Source organism: Schistocerca nitens, chromosome 4 (genome assembly GCF_023898315.1).
Source record: "Schistocerca nitens isolate TAMUIC-IGC-003100 chromosome 4, iqSchNite1.1, whole genome shotgun sequence".
Lineage (NCBI taxonomy): Eukaryota > Metazoa > Arthropoda > Insecta > Orthoptera > Acrididae > Schistocerca > Schistocerca nitens.
Window position 1 is genome coordinate 908,507,157 of NC_064617.1, and position 27,267 is coordinate 908,534,423.

The window sequence follows — 27,267 nt, forward strand, 5'->3', positions numbered from 1 at the left end:
ACAGGTCCAAAAAGTTTCCTTGGTACTTTTCTTTTCTCTAAATTTATCCAACAGGGTTTAGTGAGAGCTACCTAGTATTTCTTCCAGAGAGTCCGATTTAAGTTCCCTCAGCATTTCTATTCTACTTTCATATGGTATAAACGAATCTGTTACTAACCGAGCCGAGCGTCTCTGCATTCCTTTCATGTCCATTCTCATGACTACTTGACAAGTAATCAAAAACACTCGAACAATACTGTAGAACTGGTTGCACTACCCTCTTGTATGAAAGTTCTTTTACAGATGCGCTGTACTTTTCCAGAATCCTTCCAACAAATATATTAGTCTTCCTTAACATTGATTTCACGTGACAGAAAAAGGAATGTAGCACAGAGTTTGTCGTTCCTTCGGCGATGTAGTCATTACTAAGCGCGAACTGTGAATGGATGGGGTAGGAAGTCGGCCATGACCTTTCAGAGGAACTATAATGGAGTTCTTCTTAGGAAATTTAGAGAACCCAAGAAAAACCTAAGTGTGGGAGACTGAACGGGGATTTGAACATCCGTGCCCCAAATTACAGACCAACACGCTCGGCTAGAGTGAGTCATGCGACATAGCGGCTCAGATATTCCGAGGAGCAAGTTCAGCTTTTCTTTCTTAGCGAAGAACAGTAGCCGGCCGGAGTGGCCGAGCGGTTAAAGGCGCTACAGTCTGGAACCGCACGACCGCTACTGTCGCAGGTTCGAATCCTGCCTCGGGCATGGATGTGTGTGATGTCCTTAGGTTAGTTAGGTTTAAGTAGTTCTAAGTTCTAGGGGACTTATGACCACAGCAGTTGAGTCCCATAGTGCTCAGAGCCATTTGAACCATTTGAAGAACAGTATCTTTTCTTTCGCGACGAGTCGCAACTATATCTTTAGCGTATCCTTTTACTCTAAATGACTACTGTCTGCGTATGTGGAGTTTAAATTCCATTTTTCTGTTCTTCATAACTGCGGAGGAGAAGAACGAGGGTCAGACCTGGCCCCAGCACACAGCTTACTGCTGTCCAACAACACCAAAGGAGCCGTGGAGCTTTATGTCGCCGTCCGATGGGTAGACCACCATCTACAGCGTCACACGTCCTCGCTCCGAAAAGGGCATGGTCATTGGCTTTCGAGCCAAGGGTGGAAGCATTTCCATAATGGAAGTGTTCGTGTGTCACCGTGGTTAAAGTGTCCCGTGCACTGCAAAATGGCAGTGCCGGGGCAGCTGTGGTGCACCACGGATCATAGGGGAGAAGAATGAAGGACAGCTTCGAAGATGTGTATGGGCGAACAGTTGTATAAGTGTGGAGCAAGTGACTGCCCAGATGAACCAAGGAGCTACCAGGAGTGTCTCCCCCACAACAGTTCAGAGGGAGTACGGACCTTCGCAGCAGGCCTCTGCTTCGTGCACCCAGGCTGACTGCTGTTCATCGGCGACGAAGGCTGAAATTAACACGCCAATACCGCAACTGGTCGTCCACAGGTGGCCTTTTCAGATGAATCACGTTTATGCTCCATCGGACTGAAAGCAAACACCCTGCAATAATTGTCGGAAGAGTCTAGACCGGAGGAAGGAGTGTTACAGTCGGGGGAACATTTTCGTGGCGTTCTCTGGATGATCTCGTCATTCTAGAAGGCCCAGTGGACCAACACAAGTATGCCCACCCCTACATACTGTTTCTTTGCTCTCAGCACGATGGCATCTACCAGCAGGACAATGCAACGCATCATACAGTTTGTAGTGTACGTGGTTGGTTCGAAGAGCACTGGAATGAGTTTACGGTATTCAACTTGTCGCCAAACTCCCCGGATTTAAATCCAATCCAGTATCTGCAAGACCACCTCGGTCGGGGTGTTCGCGCCGTGAATCCTTAACAGGGAAATCTAGTGCAACTGGCCACGCCAATGGCATGGCTCCACATCCCTGTCCCTGTCGCTATCTTCCAGAACCTGAATGACACTCTTCCTGCAAAACCTCAATGACACTCTTCCTTCAAGTCTCGCAGCGATCCGCGCGTCAAAATGTGGTTATTCAGGTGTCTGACATTTGATCACATTTATGTGACTGGGCAGTGTCTAAACCATAGGATCAACTATAAGTAAGGAAGATGGCAGCATTTGGTCCACTGGTAGGATACTGGGAAAATCTAGCCTGTGTCAAAGGAGACTGTTTATAAAACACCTGTGTGAGTCGACCTACAATGTTGCTTTAGTGTACAAGTACCATACCAGATAGGACGGGTGTAGAAAATGGCTCAAATGGTTGTAAGTACTATGGGAATTAACATCAGAGGTCATCAGTCCCCTAGACTTAGAACTACTTAAACCTAACTAATCTAAGGACATCACACACATCCATGACCGAGGAAGGATTCGAATCTGTGACCGTAGCAGCAGCGGGGTTCCCGACTGACGCGCATAGAAGCGCTCGGTCACAGCGGCCGGGGTTGAGTGAACATGTAGGTATTTACACAGTAATATAACTTTCTTCAAGAGTCTTATTAGAGACGAAGGGCGAGAGTAGAATAGCAGCTGGCGCGAGGCACACTAAACACCCTCGCTGCCTGCTCTGAGAACACCACACACTACCCTGTCCACTGTGTCCCGCCATTATGCAACTAAGCTCACTGTGGCCGCTGCACGATCATCAGCGACCGACAGCAACTGGCAAAACAAGCCGACTAGGATACTAACATACGTCTATCTACGAGTACAAGTGTACTTCGCAAATCACACTGCGGTGCACCACCAGCATAACCCCTTCCACCTTCGCCACCCCTGATCCTCCTGCACCTTCCCCTACCTGTGATCCCAATCGCTAGATGTGGTCGGGATGAACGATTTTATCAAATGAAGACTCGAAGTCTATGTACAACACCGTGTTCATATTTAACAGACCCACTTTGCACCTTTCACTCCAGATCGCACCGCGTGTCATATACAGGGTCTTACAAAAAGGTACGGCCAAACTTTCAGGAAACATTCCTCACACACAAAGAAAGAAAATATGTTATGTGGACATGTGTCCGGAAACGCTTACTTTCCATGTTACAGCTCATTTTATTACTTCTCTTCAAATCACATTAATCATGGAATGGAAACACACAGCAACAGAACGTACCAGCGTGACTTCAAACACTTTGTTACAGGAAATGTTCAAAATGTCCTCCGTTAGCGAGAATGCATGCATCCACCCTCCGTCGCATGGAATCCCTGATGCGCTGATGCAGCCCCGCAGAATGGCGTATTGTATCACAGCCGTCCACAATACGAGCACGAAGAGTCTCTACATTTGGTACCAGGGTTGCGTAGACAAGAGCTTTCAAATGCCCCCATAAATGAAAGTCAAGACGGTTGAGGTCAGGAGAGCGTGGAGGCCACGGAATTGGTCCGCCTCTACCAATCCATCGGTCACCGAATCTGTTGTTGAGAAGCGTACGATCACTTCGACTGATATGTGCAGGAGCTCCATCGTGCATCAACCACATGTTGTGTCGTACTTGTAAAGGCACATGTTCTAGCAGCACAGGTAGAGTATCCGGAGTGAAATCATGATAACGTGCTCCATTGAGCGTAGGTGGAAGAACATACTGACGAAACTAAAATGAGCTCTAACATGGAAATTAAGCGTTTCCGGACACATGTCCACATAACATCTTTTCTTTATTTGCGTGTGAGGAATGTTTCCTGAAAGTTTGGCCGTACCTTTTTGTAACACCCTGTAATTCACAATATGAACAGATTCATGTGCGCCTCCGTAGCGTAGCGGTAGCGTTACCGCTTACCACGCAGGGGGCCCGGATTCGATTTCCGGCAGGGGACTGGTTGCTGCGTGACCTTCATCATCATCATCATTGATTCGCAAGTCGCCGATGTGGAGTCAACTAAAGAGGACTTGCAATACGGCGGCCGATGTCCCCCTCGTGGGGCCTCCCGGCCAAAAATGCCGTACGACCATTTCATTTTTTTTACCGGTTTCATCAGAGTCATCATCATGTTATGTTACACAGAATTTTTTAAAAAGCAAGAAAAGTTGTTAAGAGACAAAAATCTAAAGAGTACCGAACAAGTACACTAAAGTAGGAGGCCATGGCAAACCTTTTGGAATGTCCTAATGCAGCTATCAACGTACATACAAAATGAAACAGTAATTAACTCAGAAACCCAATAGTTGACAGCCTGTTTACCGTATCTACATCCATTTACATACTCCGCAGGCCACCGTATGGCGCATGGCGGAGGGTACCTCGTACCACTACTCGTCATTTCCTTTCCAGTTCCACTCGGAAATAGAGCGAAGGAAAACGACTGTCTACATGTCTCCACACAGGCCCTAATTTCTCTTATCTTATCTTCGTGCTCCTTATGCGGTTGTACCCTGGCGGCAGCAGAATCGTCTCCAGCCAGCTCCGAATGGCGTTCTCTAAATTTTCTCAATACTGTTTCGCGAAAAGAACATCGCCTTTCCTCCCGGGATTCCCATTCCAGTTCACAAACCATCCTCGTAATACTCGCTTGCTGGTCGAACCTATTGGTAATAAGTCTAGCGGCTCCCCTATGAATTGCTTCGATGATTGCCTTTAATCCGATGTGGTGTGGATCCCAAACTTTCAAGCTATACTTAACAATGGCTTGTACAAACGATATGCATATGGTCTCGTTTACAGATGAGCAGACTTTCCTAAAATCCTCCCAATAAACCTAAGTCGACCATTCGCCTTCCCTACTACTGCCCTCACTTGTTCCATTCCAAATCGCCTTGCGACGCTACACCTATATATTTTATCCACACCACTAACTCTGAATTAGAAGATTACGTGATTGTTTTTTCTACTCATCTGCAATAAATTACATTTTTCACGTTTAGAGCAAGCTGTCATTCATCACACCAAATAGAAATTTGATCCAAGTCATTTTTTTATCCTCCTACAGCCACCCAACGACGACGCGTCCGCGTACAGGGAAGCGTCATGACTACACAGATTGCTGCTCACATTATTTGTCAGATCATTTACATGTTTGGAGAATAAAAGCGATCCTGTCATACTCGCCTATGGCCCTCCTGACGATGCAACTGTCTCTGACGAACACTCAGCGTCGAGGACAACATAACAAGTCGTAGGACCGTTGCTATTCACAATATACGTAAATTACCTTGTGGATAACATCGGAAGTTCGGGAGGTTGTAACAATGGAAAATTGTACTGAAATGCAGGAGGATCTGAAACGAATTGACGCATGGTGCAGGGAATGGCTATTGAAACTCAATGCAGACAAGTGTAATGTGCTGCGAATACATACGAAGAAAGATCCTTTATCATTTAGCTACAATACTGTATAGCAGGGCAGCAACTGGAAGCAGTTAATACCACAAATTATCTGGGAGTAGTCATTAGGGGTGATTTAAAATGGAATGACCACATAAAGTTGATCGTCGGTAAAGCAGATGCCATACTGAGATTCATTGGAAGAATCTTAAGCAAATGCAGTCCGAAAACAAAGGAAGTAGGTTACAGTACACTTGTTTGCCCACGCTTCAATATTGCTCTCCAGTGTGGGTTCAAATGGCTCTGAGCACTATGGGACTCAACTGCTGAGGTCATTAGTCCCCTAGAACTTAGAACTAGTTAAACCTAACTAACCTAAGGACATCACAAACATCCATGCCCGAGGCAGGATTCGAACCTGCGACCCTAACGGTCTTGCGGTTCCAGACTGCAGCGCCTTTAACCGCACGGCCACTTCGGCCGGCTCCAGTGTGGGATCCATACCAGATAGGGTTGATAGAAGAGATAGAGAAGATCCAACGGAGAGCACCGCGCTTCGTTACAGGATCATTTAGTAATCGCGAAAGCGTTGCGGAGATGATAGACAAACTCCAGTGGAAGACTCTGCAGGAGAGACGATCAGTAGCTCGGTACGGGCTTTTGTTGAAGTTTCGAGAAGATACCTTCACCGAGGAGTCAAGCAGTATATTGCTCCCTCCTACGTATATCTCGCAAAGACACGATGAGGATAAAAGCAGAGAGATTAGAGCCCACACAGAGGCATACCGATAATCTTTCTTTCCACGAATAGAAGGGAGAACCGACAGAGGTATTCAAAGTACCCTCCGCCAGACACCGTCAGGTGGCGTACGGAGTATGGATGTAGATGTAGATGTAGAAGAAGTCTTCGAGCAACTCACATAACTGGGAACCTTCTCCGTATACTCGGACCTTCGTCAACAGTCTACAATGAGGCACCGTGTCAAACGCTTTCCGGAAAATGTAGGAAAGTAGACTCCGACTGTTTGCCGTTCGTCCATGGTCCGCAGAGTATCATGTGAGAAAAGGGCAAGCTCCTTTTCGCACGACCGATGCTTTCTACAGAGAGTACCGATTTGTTGACATCAGCTTTTCGGTCTCGAGGAAATTTATTATATTTGAACTCAGGATATGTTCAAGAATGCTGCTCCAAACCGATATTGAGGATACTGGTTCGTAATTTTGCGGGTCCGCTCTTTTACCCTTTTAAAATATGGAGTAGCCTGCGTTTCTTTGCTGTCGCGTGGGACTACATGCCTAAAAACTGTTGGGGAAGCTTCTACGGGTATTGCAGCGTAAGTTTCGCTGCGAAACAATTGTTAAGAAAAAATTCGACACATTGCGCCGTTTCCGAGTTAAGTCGCATTGAAACTAACCAATCAGACCGTTGAGCGCAAATTCGAGCAGCCAGCCAGAGACAGCGTCGCTAGACGTGTTGTTCTGTTTCCTAAAAGCGAACAAGAGAGCGATACAAAAAACTGGACGTGGGACGGTAGGTGGTAAAGATCGAACCCGACCCAAAGCCTGAGCAGACAGATGCATTATCACCTGACGTAATTGTATCTGGCGAGCCGCTTGAGTTAGGGCGCGTAATTCAAATTTTCAACGACGCATTTCTTCTCCAGAAGACACGCCTTAACGAAACGCTGCCAGTGCGGGCGACGTGTTCTGAGCTGCAGTGAAGCCAAGGCCCACTCCAGCGGCAGCAGGGCCACCCAAGCTGGGCTGGCTTTCGTGAAGAGGCCATACAAAGCGTGGCACACGACGCTCAGTCAGTTCCTGTTCCAGTCGAGGCCCTAATCTGAGTTTCGCACCGCGTTAAGAAAGTCAGTCTAAAAGCAGAGAACGACGATTAAAATTTTCCTGTTCCTACAACTTGGGGGTTGGGGCGTCTGATCTGTACATTCTCCCAGGTAACATCTCTCCAATTACAAAATTTCCCATTTCAGATTCAAAAGAAAACAGTTGAAAACTGGAATAGGGAAGCGTCGACACCCGTCGGCCGGCCGAGGTGGCCGAGCGGTTCTAGGCGCTACAGACTGGAACTGCGCGACCGCTACGGGCGCAGGTTCGAATCCTGCCTGGGGCATGGATGTGTGTGATGTCCTTAGGTTCGTTAGGTTTAAGTAGTTCTAAGTTCTAGGGACTGATGACCTCACATGTTAAGTCCCATAGTGCTCAGAGCCATTTGAACCACACCCGTCGAAAACATTCCGCGATACGATTTATTCATTTTATTGATGTATGTTGCGTGATATATTACTTTTTATCGTTAGTCCTACACTTCAGCCTATGCCAAAACGAACGGCATTGCGATGGTTTATCGCTGTTATTGCTATGTGTAACAGACTATACGATACGCTGAACGTTGTTACTTAACAATACTGACATATGTTAATTTCAGCACTGTACAAACAATGATAGTGAATACCGTGGGAAAATTATTATAAAATAATGCATTTGTGAGACTGGATACTTGTACGTTACCTCATCACTAGCAGTCTCTACAGGCGATAATTCGTGCACATACTTGTACAGGACAGTATCAGCCTATATTTAACATGTGTTTATTGTAGACTACCAACGAGTACAGCGACAATGACAGTGATATATGTGTCCCGAAGACACTCCAGAATGGTATGCTATGGCCTTCAGCTGTATTTCATTTATTAGGTACTGTTAAATTCTTGTCTCAGTACACAGTGCCTTTTTATGTGAGGCATTCCACCGTATGTAACAGCTAGACTTACTTCTTAGTTACAACCTCAATTGAAAATAAAAATAAAATAAAAACATACCTATGTGCAGCTGTAGTATATACTCGCAGAATGAAATTTCTCATACATTCTACAACTGTTTCCTCAAAACATTACTTTTTTCATTATGTTTAGCAGAATCCAACGTTCATTTCGACCGAAGTCGGTCATATTGACTGTGATACGTGACGCAGTGCCATCTAGACTAAAAGAAACTGACACTGTCGGCAAGCCCTCGTATTTCTGTTTACTTGGTTATTTCAGGAGGTACATGTGGAAGGAAGTTGCCTGATTTCTTGGAACGTACGCTCTCAGAGTCTTAACAATAAGTCTCTTGGTGATGCACAACGCCTCTCCCGAAGCGTGTGCCACTGGGGTTTGATAAGCATCTCCGTTGCGCTCTCGCGCTTACTAAACGAAACCGTAACGAAACAAGCTGCTCGCGTTTGGATGCCCTCTTATCTCCCAGATCGACGAGTTATGCATAATGCACTTGGCAGCAGAATACGTACGGCTCGCAGTGAATCGTCTGGGCTCGCCAAATCCATCACTGGATCACAAGCGACTTTGGACCGAATATAGGAACATATGGCGACAATTTTTTGCCCCGATTGTGGAGATTCAGGCGTGCTGTCTCACGGCGACGGACGCACTTCTGGTACAACACACGTTCCCTCTTCCAAAACTGCGCGGTTACGTACTACAGGGTGTCTCTAAAGTAATGAATCATTTTCGCGAAAAAATTAATGTAATCTGTTCTTATTTCAGAGCTCTCTGCAGAAGAAAGAATAGCTTTTGTTTCCTGGAAACTTGGTTGCAAAGCTTCGAGAAAGTGCGTGAGCTGTGCCGTCGAAAAAAAGAGTTCTTATGGCTCTAAGCACTATAGGACAACATCTGAGGTCATCCGTCACCTAGACTTAGAACTACTTAAACCTAACCAACCTAAGGACAGCACACACATCCATGCCCGAGGCAGGATTTGAACCTGCGACTGTAGCAGCCGCTTGGTTCCGGACTGAAACGCCTAGGACCGCTCGACCACAGCGTCCGGCCGAAATGAGCCACCAACAAAGACCAATATTATGCTTCTTGTCAACAAATTCGGGCGTAGAGGCTTCGTCCTTATTTAGGAACGTCCTGCACGACCATCAACATTTGACGACGCAGTCCGGAGCATTGAGAAGGCCATAAAAGGAGCCCACGCGCTTCCGTTCGTCAGCTGATCCGTGAGCTGAATATTCCACGGTCGACTGTCTGGCATACTTTTCGTTTTACGCTGGAGAAGACGGTGTACCGCATCCAGGTAATGTGAATCACCTGGAGGAGGAAGATTATGCCGCCCGAATCGAAATGTGTGGTGCCATTTTGGAGGCCGTGGAAAATAAAAACTGCTAGATAACGTTCTCTGCCCAGATGAGGCCACGTTTCACGCATGACGGTTTGTGAACCGTTATAACTGCCAGATATGTGCCGACAACAATCCCTATGAGCTGCAAGAATGCGAGAGGAACACCCCAAAACTGAAGGAATAACGAGACTAAGGGTTACAAATCATCAGCACCCCGAGTCAGTTGCGTGTTTCGATTGTGGGAGCAGTTAACAACATCAGCTGATCAACTATGTAACGTGCTCCGGGCTACGGCTAAAAGGTGGTCTCTTCGTGTTGACTCGCGTGGTGGCCACGTTGAACATGCCTCATACACTGATCAGTAAGAACATTATAACCACCTACCTCTGGCACGGACAGCAGCGGCAACGCGTCGTGGCATGGAACCATTGAGGCCTGCGTAGGTCGCTGGAGGGAGTTGGTACCACATCTGCACATACAAGTCACCTAATTCCAGTAAACTCCGGGAAGGGGGCGATGAGCTCTGACGACACGTCGAATCAGATCCCAGACGTGTTCGACCGTGTTCAGGTCTGGCGAGTTTGTGGGCCAGCAGGTCAACTGGACCTCGCCACAGTGTTCCCCGTACCACTCCATCACATTCATGGCATTATGACAAAGCGCATTATCTTGTTGAAAAATACCACTTCCGTCGGGAAAACTGATCGTCAGTAAGTGGTGTACGGGGTTGCACCCATTGTACAATACTCCTTGGCGGTCATGGTGCCTTGCACGAGCTTCACTCGTAATCTCCTCCTTCTTCCTTCTTCCATCTATCGTTCACATCAAACAATGCCCAGTCCAAGTAATTATTAAGCGAAGTCTTTTATGAAGATTTGAGAGGAGCGAACATTACTATAAAATTTAGCTTGTCATGTTGAGATGGTTCCAGTTCTTTGTGCCTAGGGGTCTGATTCTTGAAGCCGAAAATCTAACATCAGGTCCTCACGGTTGGTTTGAACTAAATAAATTGGAACATTGTTGTTGCAGAATTTTTTTCACGTAAATATATTTTCCACTGATTTTGTCACATTTTAGTACATCATACAATATTTTGATTTTTCACTTTAACACAGACGAAGTTACATTGTTCGCATCTATTATGCAAAAATACGTCCAATCACATCAGAGGCAAGTTTACAACTCTCACACTCTGCGGAAATAACAATATTCCAGAGGGTTTACAATTTTTCTGAACAAATTAATTCCTATTAGTTTTCATTACATTATCAATTTCGATTATTATTTCATAAATGAGTCCAGAAATAAACATACCAAACAGTACAGGATTGCATGATTAATAACAGAAATTTTAAGTGTGAAAATAATTTGTAATGTCAAGTGTTTCTAAAAAAAATTATTTAATTCTACATTCAGAACTAGCACTTATCAATTATAATATCGAAACTAAAATATTTTATAAAGTAATACTGCTGTTGAAAAAAAGTAATGCCAGAGGACCCATGGATGCCCACATGAATATTTGGAGCCGCCGTCACCTCGTCTCTGTACCGCAGTACAGGTGTCAGGGAGCTGTTCTCCTGGAATACAACGGTTTCGCACTCTCTCATCGGCACGATGAAGAAGTTATCGGGACTCGTGAGACCGTGCAATGCTGTGCCGCAGCTCCAACGTCCAGTGCCAGAGGTCACGCACCCATTTCAGTCGTGGTTGCCAATGTTGGCACATTCCAGGGTCCATTCCTGGGTTGTCAGCTTTGGAAGCGCATCGTGCACTGAGTGTTCAAAAACACTTGTACTCTGCCCAGCATTAGTCTGATGTTAGTTACGTCACGTTTCGCCCCCACCCTGTTTCGCCACGTGTTGGAGACACTCACTGCAGCAGTCCTCGAAACCCGTCAGGTCGTGCAGTTTCCGAAATGCTCGTACCGAGCTTCCAAGCCGCCACAGTCTGCCCTCGGTCAAACATAGATAGCGCGCCCTCCCCAATCTACACAAGGACAGCACGCTCACTGACACTACATGTGACCTATGTATGTCATCTCTCGCCAGATGACGCAGCTATGGCCTGGACGGGTTTACAGCGATAGTAGGTCGATGGTCATACTGTTCTGGCCTATCAGTGTATGTCATGAAAATGAATCGTCACTTTTGGGCCACCTGTACATCAACGATCGAGCAATGGCGTAACCAGACTATTTCAGCATTCGGGACCATCCCAAGCACTCGGCACGTCAGAGGAGGTGGAAACGTGTCCGCATGGGCGGTCTGACAGATTGCCCTCTTCCTCCCCCCCCCCCCCCCCGGTCTTTTGCGTCCTTTTGTCGCCAGCTCGGCAGGACACTCGGGGTGCGTAGCGCTTTACGGACAGCGAGAGTCGGCGCGCCTTCCGGCAGCGGGAGGCGTGGGAGAGGCGGAGGCGGCAGCGGGGGCGGCGGTGGGGGCGAAGGCGCATTCTCAGCGCCGGGGAATGTGAAAGGCGACGCGCTCCCACGGCTCCACCTGCAGGCTGCACACGCCACGGGCACGGACCAGCACTACTGTCGCCACAACGTGTTTCGTGTATACATCTGCATCTATTACTCAATCCCCCCCGCGAGCAACAGTGGGCGTTAGCACGCCGCTTCCGGGACTCGGGGAGGCGCGCCGGAGATGGATCGAATAGGCCCGGCGGATTATTAATGAAGAGAGCCGGTGTGGTGGTCAGCCTGGATGTGGATGTTAGGCGGATTCTCACATACGACTACTGAATACCAGGATGGCTTCCACGTCCCGCCTCAGTTACACGATTCACAATCGTTTCACACTTTCACATGGGATAACACTAGATGCAGCCAGAAGTACACAAATTCCGTACCGGCGCGGGGGGAGGGGGACGATGAAGAGGAAATTGGTGACGACAGCCCACACTCGATCACTAAGAGTGCCAAATCAAGATTAACATGCAGACCACTTGAAGATACCGGATAAGGCCAGAAAAAACTCATGTGTTCACTCCGCAGAACGAACTGAAGATCTGGGTAGGGAGGAGGCACCGTCGTGTTTATGCCTGAGCAACAGGGACAGAGGGCGGGGAGGGGGGGAGGGGGAGGGAGCGGTAGTACACTACTGGCCATTAAAATTGCTACACCAAGAAGAAATGCAGATGATAACCGGGTACTCATTGCACAAATATATTATACTAGAACTGACATGTGATTACATCTTCACCCAATTTGGATGCATAGATCCTGAGAAATCAGTACCCACAACAACCACCTCTGGCCGTAATAACGGCCTCGATACGCCTGGGCACAGAGACGTGTAACCAATAGCACCCCATACCATCAGGCCTAGTGATACGCCAGTATGGCGATGACGAATACACGCTTCCAATGTGCGTTCACCGCGATGTCGCCAAACACAGATGCGACCATCATGATGCTGTAAACAGAACCTGGATTCATCCGAAAAAATGACGTTTTGCCATTCGTGCACCCAGGTTCGTCGTTGAGTACACCATCGCAGGCGCTCCTGTCTGTGATGCAGCGTCAAGGGTAACTGCAGCCACGGTCTCCGAGCTGATAGTCCATGCTGCTGCAAACGTCGTCTAACTGTTGGTGCAAATGGTTGTTGTCTTGCAAACGTCCCCATCTGTTGACTGAGGGATCGAGACGTGGCTGCAGGATCCGTTACAGCCACGAGGATAAGATCCCTGTCATCTCGACTGTTAGTGATACGAGGCCGTTGGGATCCAGCAAGGCGTTCCGTATTACCCTCCTGAACCCACCGATTCCATATTATGCTAACAGTCGACCAACGCGAGCAGCAGTGTCGCGATACGATAAACCGCAATCGCGATAGGCTACAAACCGACCTTTATCAAAGTCGGAAACGTGATGGTGAGCATTTCTCCTCCTTACACGAGGCATCACAACAACGTTTCACCAGGCAACGCCGGTCAACTGCTGTTTGTGTATGAGAAATCGGTTGGAAACTTTCCTCATGTCAGCACGTTGTAGGTGTCGCCAGCGGCGTCAACCTTGTGTGAATGCTTTGAAAAGCTAACGATTGGCATATACAGCATTTTCTTCCTGTTGGTTAAATTTCGCGTCTCTAGCACGTCATCTTTGTGGTGTAACAATTTTAATGGCCAGTAGTGTATATCTCGCGCGAAGGATAACGTGGCAGTCATCACGTAAAATGTAAAAATTTCTCGCCACCATAAGGGCATACTTGCTTCGTTTTTATATCTTACCAGAGATCCAGACATTCATTAAAAGTGTACCATCTGATGATGGATCGCTAGGCAATTCGAAACCGGTCTTGGTACGTATAGACTGAAGTACTATTAAAGGCGAGTGTTTGCTGTTATTTCCGGAAACTTTTCATCATCACAGCTGCAGTGTTCTACATCCAGAATGCAAAGTTTTAAAAATCAGAACGATGTCATGGTTGTAATCTTCAGGCCCTGCTTGTTTAGCAAATTATGACGGGTATTTGTTCGCGTTATAGCGAATTCTACTGGCTACGTTACAGCCTGACTTTGTTTTCGCAGTGTCCCGACTGCACGCCTCGGCAACAAATTAGCCCCCCCCCCCCCTACTTTAAGACGAGCTTGGCAACGTTCTGCGTCAGCCGTACTGAGGGTCGGCGGGCAGCGCTACAGTCTTTGCTCGGGACGATTATTGCTTGTATCAAACTTCCATGAAGAGCAGTTAATGCTGACATGTGGAATCAACCATAATGTTACGAGGGTCACTCCAAAAGAAATGCACACTACTCATGTAAAAATACAGTTTTCATTCTGCATGTGTGAAAGTTTTACAGTGTGCAGATACATCCTTCCCGCTTGTTTTCAAACTCAGTTCAACCTGTTCCCGTGAGTGGCGCCGTCACAGCATGCCTTCAAGATGGTTGCTACACTTGACGTTCGTCAGAAGCAACGTGCTGTCATAGAATTCCTGTGCTGTGAAAACGAGACAGTGGGAAACATCCACAAGAGGTTGAAAAAGGTGTATGGAGATGCTGCTGTCGATCGCAGTACAGTTAGTCGGTGGGCAAGCAGGTTACGTGATGAAAGCGGGCACGGCAATATTGAGGATCGTCCTCGCAGCGGCAGGCCTCGTACTGCACACACTCCAGACAATGTGCAGAGTGTTAACGAATTGGTGACTGCTGACAGACGCATCACAGTGAACGAATTGTCACGCTACGTTGTGATAAAGGAAGGAAGTGTTTGCAGAATATTGAAAATGTTGGCGTTAAAAAAGGTTTGCGCCAGGTGGGTTCCCAGGATGTTGACAGTGGCTCACAAAGAAACAAGAAAAACGGTATGCAGCGAACTTTTGGAACAGTACGAGAATGGTGGAGATGAATTTGTTGGAAGAACTGTGACAGGTGATGAAACATGACTTCATCATTTTTCACCAGAGACGAAGTGGCAATCAGTGGAGTGGCATCACGCAAATTCACCCAAGAAAAAAAAAATTCAAAACCACACCTTCTGCTGGAAAAGTTATAGCTACGGTGTTTTTCGATTCCGAAGGACTCTTGCTTGTGGACATCGTGCCAAGTGGAACCACTATAAATTCTGATGCATATGTGACGACACTGAAGAAACTTCAAGCTCGACTGAGTCGTGTTCGACCACATCGGCAAAAGCAGGATGTTTTGCTGTTGCACCACAATGCACGGCCACATGTCAGTCAAAAACTCGGATGGACAACACTGAAACAATCGCGTTACAGTCCTGACCTGGCTCCATGTCATTATCATCTCTTCGGGAAACTGAAAGACTCTCTTCGTGGAACAAGGTTTGAAGATGATGACTCCCTTGTGCACGCTGCGAAAAGTGGCTCCAACAGGTTAGTCCAGAATTTTACCGTGCGGGTATATAGGTGCTGGTCCCAAGATGGTGTAAGGCAGTTGAGAGGGATGGAAATTATGTGGAGAAATGAAAATATTGTTCCTAAAGGATGTATCTACACACTGTAAAACTTTCAAACATGTACAATAAAATATGGATTAAAAAAATACTATGTATTTCTTTTGGAGTGACCCTCGTAATATGCTAGACACGAGGGTAGATACACGCCCGGGGTCAGCTGCATGTGTACCGTGACTGCTGCTATTCTTCTGCGCTATGACAACTTTCTGCACCCCAGATAGTCAAGCGCAAGCGCGACCTTGATTTATTACGAGCGGAGCGAGCGATGTTGAGCAGTGGCTACAACGTCGCAGGGACGAAGTTCGCTTTATGTGCTTTCAGCCGCAAATTTTCCTTGCTTGTCTTGCTTCTTCTACATCTAATCTTGAAACCCTTAAGAAGTTGCTTCCGTTTCCTCCGTAGGAGACTGTAGCGAAATGCAAGAAGACCTGCGGAGGATCAATGATTCGGGCAAGGCCTGGCACTTTGCCATGATCATAAATAAATACAACGCTTTCACGCGGACAGTTAAAGAGATTCAATACTGTTCGATTACTCTACTGGAGAAAAATGTCTGAAAACAGTAACATCCGAAAGCCCGCCCGGTTGGCCGTGCGGTCTAACGCACGCCCCTCCGGGCCGGAAGGAGCGCCTGGTCCCCGGCACGAATCCGCCCGGCGGATTTGTGTCGAGGTCCGGTGAACCGGCCAGTCTGTGGATGGTTTTTAGGCGGTTTTCTATCTGCCTCGGCGAATGCGGGCTGGTTCCCCTTAGTCCGGCGATTGCTGCGCAACCAAGTTCTCCACGTACGCGTACACCACCATTACTCTACCACGCAAACATAGGGGTTACACTCGTCTGGTGTGAGACGTTCCCTGGGTCCGAAAAGTCCTACGGGCAACCATTCAGAGACAGAGATAGGGTAGGATGATCACATAAAACTAATTATGGGAAAAACAGACGCAAGGCTGAGATTCACTGGAAGAACCTGAAGGAAACGTAATTCATTCATATACGAAGTGGTTCTAAAAAATTTTGTTCGACTAATTCTTGGATGTTTGTTCATCGGTCTGAGACGCTTGCCAAGAATGATTAACAGAAAAGATAGAGAAGATCCAATGACGAGCGGTACGTTTCATCACGGGATCGTTTGGTAGGTACGTGTCGGATGCTACAAGATTGTCCTAGTGTGTCACAGAGAGGGTTGCAATTGAAATTTCGAGAGCATACATTCCAAGAAATGTCAGGCAACATATTTCCCCAAATATGTCTCGCAAAATGACCGCGGAGGAAACATCCGAGAAATTGGAGCTCACACGATATTTTCTGACCATCGCTCTACCCAAGCACCATTCGCGAATGGAACAGAGAAGGGGGAAAACGAGAGTGTTGCCAGATGCGCCCTCTGCCACACACCGGAATGTGGCTTGCGAAGTATAGATGTAGATATGGCTTGCACATTTTAGTGGACCATTTCCAACAATAAATGCGCCTGTTTCACCGATTGTTACGATACGCTTGCGACACTAAAAATGCACACGCCCGGCGGGAAGTTAATCTCGCTCTTTCCGATTATTTCAGCCGAATGCTTGTTTTCCTCGGCCGGGACACAGACCTCCCCCCCCCCCCCCCCCCAATCCCCTCCATACACGCGCCGAACAGCATCATTAAACCGCTTCCGTTGCGGAAGACATATGGGGCGAGAATATTTCAATGCTGCAATCCCAGATGTTCATCGCTGTGAAACTTTGTAGCACATTGTCGGCGCTAGGACAGGATTAAATGAGTTGTTTAAAATACGTTCAAACGTGACGCGCATCCAAAATGAGTTTTATAAAGGAGCAAAGAATATTAATGCATATCATGTGGGGGAAGATTTAAGGCTGTCTTTCAAGTGATCTGGAGATAACGATGACATTAATATGAAGGTCTTAAATATAGACGGAGAATCTCATTATATGGAGCGATGAAGATGTGCTGGAAATATACGAGTGTTTGAGAGGTGCAATTTCTGCAGTGTGTTCCTGTGCTGATGGCATACAAGTGAAAATCTTTCTTCTGTTGTTGATAATTGCGGTAATTCCAATTTTGCCAGCACCTTCTCCTGTTTTTATTCAGATCTATATCTTAAAAACACCCAATTCCTGACTGACCCAGTGATACAGCTGCTAACCAGTAAAGTGATTGTTTCTTGCAGTTTCTTATTTCGGGCAAAACGCTCATCACTAGAACAAAAATGAGATGAATTTTTCATCATAACTTGGATGTTCTTGAGCGCCAAGATGTCTTCGTGTAAAAAACAAATATGACAAAGAGTGAAAACAGAAATGAGGGTAATAACTAGCCTGAATTTAAAAGAAACAGGATAAATGTACACAGAAAAGTACTCCCAATCAAATCTTCCAAGGTTTTCCCTCGAAGATATTACGTTTGCACAAAGCACTAAATATGATAACGAGTCGGTTTCTACTGCAACATCTGGCTTTAGCTCCACAATTGCAGGATTCTGAGGGCTAAGGAAACGAATGGTTCACCTTTTGCACATGTGAACTAATCCACATGACACTTCACTATTAGACGATGAACGTACTGTTTAATATCACTAACAGCAAGGAACAATAAATGGTTTAAATGTGCATAAATTTAATGGGTTGCAGCTGTCGTGCTACTTATCATACTTAACACCCTTGCTTTTCACAACATATCTATTGACCTTTTTTATATTACTTATTAAAATATAATATTCAAATAATATTTACTAAACGGCAACATACACTACACATTATAACTGGTTTCAGCCATCTTTAGATCAAACGTGTAGCACTGTCGAATTCGTAATGTGTATTAAGGCCATGCATCACTGGCTTTCGATTTTTAATTTTTAATAAACAGTATAAAAATATAGCGTGTAACGGGACATCCTCCTCTAGCATTACTTTTCCTCATCAGTAGTTGTCGATACCAGTATTTTTTTCGAATTTTGGACAGTCAATGTTATCTCAGATGCATTTCTGAAAAATTTCATTTAATTTTATATACAGTATATTATATTTCAAGCTAAAATTTATGAAAATGAATTACTTTATAAAGTATTATAATTTAGATGTTATAATCGATAGGTATTAGTTCTGAATGTAGAATTAAATTATGTTTTTAGAAACATTTGACATTACGAATTATTTTCATACTTAAATTTTCTATTATTAATTATGAAATAATAATCGAAATTAATAATGTAACGAAAACTAGTAGGAATTCATTTTTTAAGAAAAATTGTAAGCCCTTTGGACTATAGTTTTTTCCGGAGAGTGAGAGAGTCACAAGCTTGCCTCTGATGTGGTAGTACGTATTTTTGTTTAATAAGTACGAACAATGTAATTTCGGCTTTGTTAATGTGAAAAATCAAAATACTGTATAATATACTAATATGTGAGAAAATATATTTACGTAAAAATTCTGCAACAACCATCTTCAAATTTATTTAGTTCAAACCAACCGTGAGAACCTGCTGTGAGATTTTCAGCTTCAAGACACCTTGACAAGAAAACTGGAGCCATCTCGTAACAGGCTAAGTAAACTCGAAAGTTTATTGTAATCTGCGCTCCTGTCAAAATCTTCATAAAAACTTTGCTTAATAATTACTTGGACTGGGCATTGTTTTATGTTGACAATATCTGGAAGAAGGAAGGATGGGAGAGATTACAAGCTGAAGTCATGGATTCTACATTTCTGACAACTATTTCATATTTAATTACTGACAACATGGTTTCTGAGACTCGCGTGTAATTGTCCCTCTTCTACTTCGAGCCCTGGGAATGTGAATTGCATACAAATCGCAGAATTAGAACTCATAATATTTACAAGTTTGGTTCTGTATGTTTGGAGCTGTGGCTTGTTAGTAATTCAAAGCTCTGTCATTTGGTCCTCTGTTTCTATAAAGAAAGAAAGGAAGATTCGGGTGTAACGTATTGTCGACGACGCTGTCATTAGCGAGGAAGTTCACACACGGATTCGAAAAGGACGGAAAAGGTAAGCAATAGTGTCCATTTCAACAGGGTCCTTTTGAAACGAACCGGCATTTACTTAAAATGATTTCGAGAAACCAAGGAAATCCCAAAACTCGGTGGTGAGACGCGGATTTCAAACCAGCATCTTGTCATTGCGCCATCTCGACCGCTCGGTGCGTATGTGTGGCGTGGTGGGGTGGTGAGGGGTGGAAGGGGGAGGGGAGGATGGTGGTTGTGGTGTGTTGCTAAACGACCGCTGCCTTCTGTGAACACTTTCTTTTCGATCTGTGAACATTGTGCGCCGGCGACCGACAGAGTAAGCAAGGCCAACACACACTGGGGTTGATGACTGCTGCTGCAGCTGACGCGCCCGCCGGGCGTCGAACCCGCGACTGCGGGCAGGCCGTCCATTAGGCGCTGGCTCACGTCGCTTCGTTAGAGACGCGCCGCCGACGCCAGTCGACAGGTAGGGAAGCGATAGCCTCACTTTCCACTCCTCATTGGGATACTGAGCTGCGTGCATTGATCCTGTTCATGCACAAACGTGCAGATACCTGAAGGCTGCAGTTCTAACAAGGTGGCGTGCCTATCACTGACTAATCTGCCACGCAGTATTTCATGAAGATTTTAGTCCCCCCCCCCCTCCGTCCACGGGGTGTCATTCACTCTGTAGAGAGACTCGAGGGTTGTCAAAATACAAAAAGAAGTGAGACGAAATCGACACCGACATCTCGTTAATAATCTCACTCTTACGTGTAACCATAGTCAGAATTGCAGCTTTACAGGTTACGGGCACATCGCTCCAGAATCATCTCTGGTTAGACGAATGTCTACAAGAAACTAAACGTACACTATTGATGGACGTTTTACCTCTGGTGAGAGTAGGGCAGCCATTAGCCGAGGGACGCTAGTGACGTCACGAGTATGGCCATTGACTGCCAGAGATTTGATGAACCAGGCTACTTGCGGCGCCACTGTTTAATATAGCTCACATCTCATTGGGAAATGGTTGAGAGAATGACGTGTGAAGAACTATTTCTCGCCACTCTTCTGTTGAAAAAGGAAAGTCGAAATGGTACGAAAATAAGAAGACATTCAATGCAAATTACTCGATTGACACAAGGAATTATTACATACTCTTCGACGACACCAAATTTTTCAATTATCTTCTAATGTCGATATTGTCGTTTTACGTGTTGCTTGGCTAAATGCAACGGTAAGATGAAATTTTGCTGGTAATATAGCTCAATATACGTGATGTTTACTGAACGACCTGAGAAGGGAGAGAGAAGTATTGGAAAAGCAGCTCTACGCAACGCACCACCGACATTTAGCGAGCTGCTAAACTGCCTCAGAATGACATATGAAGACATAGGCACTCCGTTTAAATCTACAGGCACGTAAATATGAGTTAACATTATTATATGCTAGTCCACTCAGATATCGAATTTTCCAACATCAGCTGCTTCACACAAATTGTCCCCCTAAATCGGTGGTTCCGATTTCGTCAACACGATGTGGAGATGTTATCAGCACCTTCGTAATATTTTTAATGAATAGGGAATACGATTTTTTTTATGATGACTGGAAGTTGGAAGAGGGGGAGGCTGTTCAAGAAAAGAGCTTAAAAATATTAAGCATGCCAATTAACGCAAGCAAAACTGTTTCATTACAATCGTTTAAATGCGGAAAGTGTGTTTTTGTTTTATTGGGCCTCTGTAGTTTGTACTTTATTCAGCCATCAAAACACATGTTTATGTTGTGTACATACGATAATTAAGTCGAATATTTTTACGCTTCACTATTTTGGAGACTTGGAATGTCTATGAAACTTTCTCGTGAGTAAATACACATTCTTAATCATTAGCATAGATTTAGTGAATACTTTGTCAACAGACAGCAACTTACAAATTGGCCAGCTATGCAGAATATGTAGTAGAGGTACAGAACAGTACCACAAAAGGCCTCCACCACACAGGAATGTCTTTGGCTTGGCGCCTTCTCAGTTCCGAGCAGTTGCCTCCAGATGGTGCTTGCACAAACTGGACTACACTGTGCTTCCGCGCCACGCCTACCAGCACGTGGTATTCATCTGCCGGTGTTGTCAGCCACCAGGGTGAGCACTGTCAACAGTGGACTACTTTGCTTCCGACTAGTACTGACACCGATACGTATCCTTCTGCCAACAGCCACAAAAGTCGACGCGCTAATCTCCCAGTTGCCGCAGTGCCAACAGTTCCTGCACAATTCCATAAGCCCAGGCCAGTTACTGCAGTTTCGGATAAGCAGTCGCTATTTGGGGAGCACGATATGGTGAGTCACGAATGTCTGCATAACACTATCAGTCACAGACTGCAAAGAGACAGCCAAGTTACTTAGAGCTAATGTGTTAGGCGTAGGACAAGGGTGTCCAATCCACAGCCTGCAGGTCACATGCACCAGAAAGCAAGGATCAGTGCGGTATAAGGAGTCAGCATCTAAAAAAATCGGAGGTATATATATATCCTATTCTCTCAGTGGTCCGCCTGTCTGTCTCGTTTTTTTCCCTCCTTCCGGCGGGTTATTGTTAGTGGATCCCAAAAATACTTGTCTTTTTCCAGTGTGGCCCAGGTAAGCTAAAAGGGTGGGCACCCCCCTCTCATTGAACATCAAGTTCTGCTTATCAGACTGTTAAGAAAGTTAAGTGAAGGTGGTACTATGTCTATTCTGTCCTAGCGCCGCCCTTTTACAGAATTATAGTAGAAATCCGTTCTCTGCTACTGTGGATTTTCAGGCTGAATTGATAGTAACATTCATTTACAACATTCCAACGTCGTAAATCAGTTAGATATTATTAATTCAGCAAATATATCAGCATTTCTTTTTGTCGTTTCATCTAAGAATGACAAAATGTACTGGTAGTAGTAGTAGCTTTATTCATTCGCAGATCTCTTTTTAGAAGGCTATAGGACATGTCAAAGTATTTACAAGTTTAGATCAATTTCAAATAAACTAATTCGTATACACATATATTTACAGACTTCTAGTTAGAGACAATCAGTTGATTTACTCCTGGTACACAATACTTTTTCTTACAAATAACTTATTAAATAATATAATGCCACACTGTTCACTCATATCTCACTATCAGTCACTGCACACACTACACAGACATTGTTTCATAACACTTCACTCACTACACACACACAAACACACACACACTGGTAATCTCTTCTGGGCCATTTTCTGTATCGCAACTTCCCAATTTCTATCCTGAAAAACTGAGTCATCATCCCTCCATAATGAGTGAGATGTTGAGCTCAGAAAGAGGAAGAGGTGTTAGTATTGTGCTATGCATAACAAGGGTAAGTATTTCTAGGAAGGAAAAAAAAGAAGGAAAAACATAAAGTGAAGGTGTTATGTGGAATGTTGGAGGTTGTATAATCATCATCATTATTATTATTTATTTATTTGTATAACATTTTTTATCAAACCCCTACTCTGTTCTAAGTAATCCTTCAATGTATAAAATGTATTGCATAACAGGTACTTTTTAGCTGCCTTTTTAAATAAGGGTGTGGTGTCACTGCCAGACACCACACTTGCTAGGTGGTAGCTTAAATCGGCCGCGGTCCATTAGTACATGTCGGACCCGCGTGTCGCCACTGTGTGATCGCAGACCGAGCGCCACCACACGGCAGGTCTCGAGAGACGTACGAGAACTCGCCCCAGTTGTACGACGACGTTGCTAGCGACTATACGGACGAAGCCATTTCTCTCATTTGCCGAGACAGTTAGAATAGCCTTCAGCTAAGTTAATGGCTACGACTTAGCAAGGCGCCATTAGCCTTAAATAGCTTGTATATAAAGAGTCACTTGTATCGCCACAATCTCCAGATGTCTCATCAAGAACGATGTATACAAGGATGTATTAAAAGTTAAGTATATTCCAAAGATACGTATTTTCTTTATCACATTCATTAAGTCTCCTGTTTCAGACCTCACTCCATCCTTCGTGAGTTAGCGCGTGCATCTTGGCCGCCTCTTTCAATTAGTGTGCGTAGTGTTGGCAAGTCTGTCGACACTACAAAGGGTATTTTTGCAATTTCTTTATTATCTTTTGGTAATTTATTGTAGAGTTTTATTCCTTGGTAGAAAATGTTGTTTTGAGTTTTATATTTATTTTTTCTTGATAAATGTAAGTTGTGTCTATCTCTTGTTGCATGGTCATGGACAGAGCTGTTTGTGCAGTAATTACCAATGTTATTTTAGATGTGTATAACTGACTGGTAAATGTATTAACATGGAGCAGTTAAAATCCCAAGTGTTTTGAACAGATCTTTACAATGAGCTCGACTAATATTTTTGGTTATTATTCTTATGGCTCTTTTCTGGAGTTTGAAAATTGTGTTCATGTTTTGTGCGTTTGTTCCCCAAAAAAGAATGCCATAGCTAAGAACTGACTGTACATATGAATAATATGTAACTAAAGGACACTACATGTTACCACTGATGATAGGATTATAAGGGCATAACACGCTGATGACATTCTGTTTGCAAGTACCTTTGTGTGTTCATACCACTTCAAATGAGAATCAATATTCATTCCTAGAAGTATTGCATTTGTTACACAGTCTCTAGAGGTGCCATCTACATTTAATTTAACATTGGCATTTTTCCTCTTCAAACTCATGAATGGCTTAAGTTTTCTTTATGTTCAATGTCACTTTAATGCTTATTGACCAATCATAAACTTCCTTGAGTGTTTCATTTGCTTTCTCGTCAAGGAGTTTTCTTGTTTTCTCAGTGACTATAATATTGCTGTCATCAGCGAAGAGAATTTTTTCACAACGCGTAACGCTATGGGGAATGTCATTGATGTATATCAGGAACAGTATTGGTCCTAATATGCTACCTTGCGGAACCCCTATATTAATGTATTTTGATTCTGATAAGTGTTTTACTAAATGTTTGGATCTATTTGAAGTATGTGTTATGTCTTCTCTTAGTACCCTATCTGTTAGTTAAGATCGAAACCGGTCATTAGCTACCCCTCTTATTCCTAATGCTTCTAATTTATTAAACAGAATCTTGTGGTCGACTGTATCAAACGCCTTAGAAAGATCCAAAAATGTGCCCGTGACACACTCATCTTTATCAAGAGCATTAAGTACAACTTTTATGAATTCTACTATGGCTGACTGTATTTTTGCGACTTCGGAAACCAAACTGTGATTCGCCTAAAAGATTGTAAAGATGTGCTTCTCTTGTTACAGAAATTGAATGAATAGTTTACTGTAAGTTCAATATCCGTTGTTTGCCTAGAGTCCACTCTTCATCTACATCTACTTGCATACTCCGCAAGCCACCTGCCGGTGTGTGGCGGAGGGTACTTGGAGTACCTCTATCGGTTCCCTCTTCTATTCGTCTCGTATTGTTCGTGGAAAGAAAGATTGTCGGTGTGGCTCTGTGTGGGCTCTAATCTCTCTGATTTTATCCTCTTGGTCTTATCGCGAGATATACGTAGGACGGAGGAATATACCGCTTGACTCCTCGGTGAAGGTATGTTCTCGAAACTTCAACAAAAGCCCGTACCGAGCTACTGAGAGTCTCTCCTGCAGAGTCTTCCACTGGAGTTTTTCTATCATCTCCGTAACACTTTCACGATTACTAAATGACCTTGTAATGAAGCGCGCTGCTCTGCGTTGGATCTTCTCTATCTCTTCTGTCAACCCTATCTGGTACGGATCCTACACTGCTGAGCAGTATTCAAGCAGTGGTCGAACAAGTGTACTGTAACCTGGAATGAGATTTTCAATCTGCAGCATAGTGTGCAGATTAAAACTGTGTGCCGGACCGAGACTCGAACTCGGGACCTTTGCCTTTCGCGGGCAAGTGCTCTACTGTACTGTAACCTACTTGCTTTGTTTACGGATTGCACTTCGTTAGGATTCTTCCAATGAATCTCAGTCTGGCAACACCCAAGAGGCAAGCAGCAACAAGACAACTCAACAGCGACTCAAACGCAGTAGAGCATTTACATGGAGCGTAAACTGATTTTTGGGAGGTGAAATACGATGGTTAGAATCACACTTCCTGAAAGCATATTATAGTGTTTACGTGACGAACCAGAAGGGGGGTTTTGGGGGCACACGTAAACGCAGCGTTCGATGTCTCGGATTGTTGGATGTCCTCAGCGCACGTTGTACTATGTGGCAGGCGGCTGTCGAATGGGACTCAGCGGCGCGCGTTGCAAGCTGCCTGGCAGCGACTTTGTAGCTCCTCGTGTTTGCTCGCCAGGTGCAGCGTGGGCGCGCAACGAGCGAGGGCCAGCGGCTCGGCTCGGCTCGGCCCGGCCCGTACATCTGGCCGCGGTCGCCATGGCGACTGGCAGGCGGCTCCGCCGAGTCGAGCCCTGCCGCGTCGAGTCTGGTATCGATCAGCGGCGCGCTCTGCGGCCACGTGCCGGCCTCTCCTAGCCTCGCCTGGCCCCGCCGCCATTTCCTGCAACTCCTGTCTCGCGGCCGCCTCCCACCTCCCACACTGACGCGCCCAAGTGACGCTCAGCGCGCTTCGCGGTGTCTCTACGCCAGCGAAACAGGACACTCGTCCGAAGGTCGATTCACAGTGGACGTCAAAGGAGCGGGATAGAACGTCACCGTCAAATGACTCGCACTAAGTTGTACGTCACCGTGACATCACGTCGCTTAGCCTAGTATTAAATGGCAGAAGTGTGGTCACGAGATACAGTCAGTCTCACAAAAAGCCGGAATATACAGAGCTACAGAGACGGTGGGAGATGAATGAATCACCAAGGAAACTACTAAAGGAGCTATTTTTATATAGCAGTGGCAGTGACTTCATTGCGCCAACGGAAAACTGCACAAAGGATGTTCTCGACAAATATAGTACGGTTAATTTTCCACAGTGCTTATAAGTATTGCAATAAGAATAGCGTCGCAAAACTTTTCAAAACATCTACGTGTCTGCAGATCTATAATCTGGCGGCATCTTCACGTTTGTTCACTCTCATCACGTTGCTATTCCCTCCACTCATCTGCATTTGAATTTCGTTTCGCATTTTTTGCAACCCTCTCAATCGAAAATTGTAGATCTTTCATAATTCAGCCAGCCCTGCTTTGCCGTTCCTAAGACGTAAAAGAGCCTAAGTCCAACTTCCGTAATTCTGTAGACCACGAGGGGTAGCCAAATGATTCAAATGGCTGTGAGCACTATGCGACTTAACTTGTGAGGTCATCAGTCGCCTAGAACTTAGAACTAATTAAACCTAACTAACCTAAGGACATCACACACATCCATGCCCGAGGCAGGATTCGAACCTGCGACCGTAGCGGTCGCGCGGTTCCAGACCGAAGCGGCTAGAACCGCTCGGCCACTCCGGCCGGCCACTACTAGTTCTGTTCCACTGACAAATAGAGCGAGGGAAAAACGACTGCCGGCCGGAGTGGCCGTGCGGTTTTAGGCGCTACAGTCTGGAACCGAGCGACCGCTCCGGTCGCAGGTTCGAATCCTGCCTCGGGCATGGATGTGTGTGATGTCCTTAGGTTAGTTAGGTTTAATTAGTTTTAAGTTCTAGGCGACTAATGACCTCACAAGTTAAGTCGCATAGTGCTCAGAACCATTTGAAAAACGAGTGTCTATATGCCTCCGTTTGAGCCCTAATTTCTGGTATCTTATTTTCGTGGTCCTTTGGCGAATTGTATGTGGGCGGCAGTAGAATCGTTTTGGAGTCAGCTTCAAATGCCGGTTCTACAAATTTTCTCAGTAGTGTTCCTCGAAAAGAACATCACGTCCCGTCCACGAATTCCCGTTCGTGTTCCCGAAACATCATAATGTTTGCGTGTTGTTCGAACGTACCGGTAACAAAACAGAAGCCCTTCCGTGAACTACTGCGATGCCTTCTCGTAATCCCTAATACTCGAGCACAACTCGAGAATA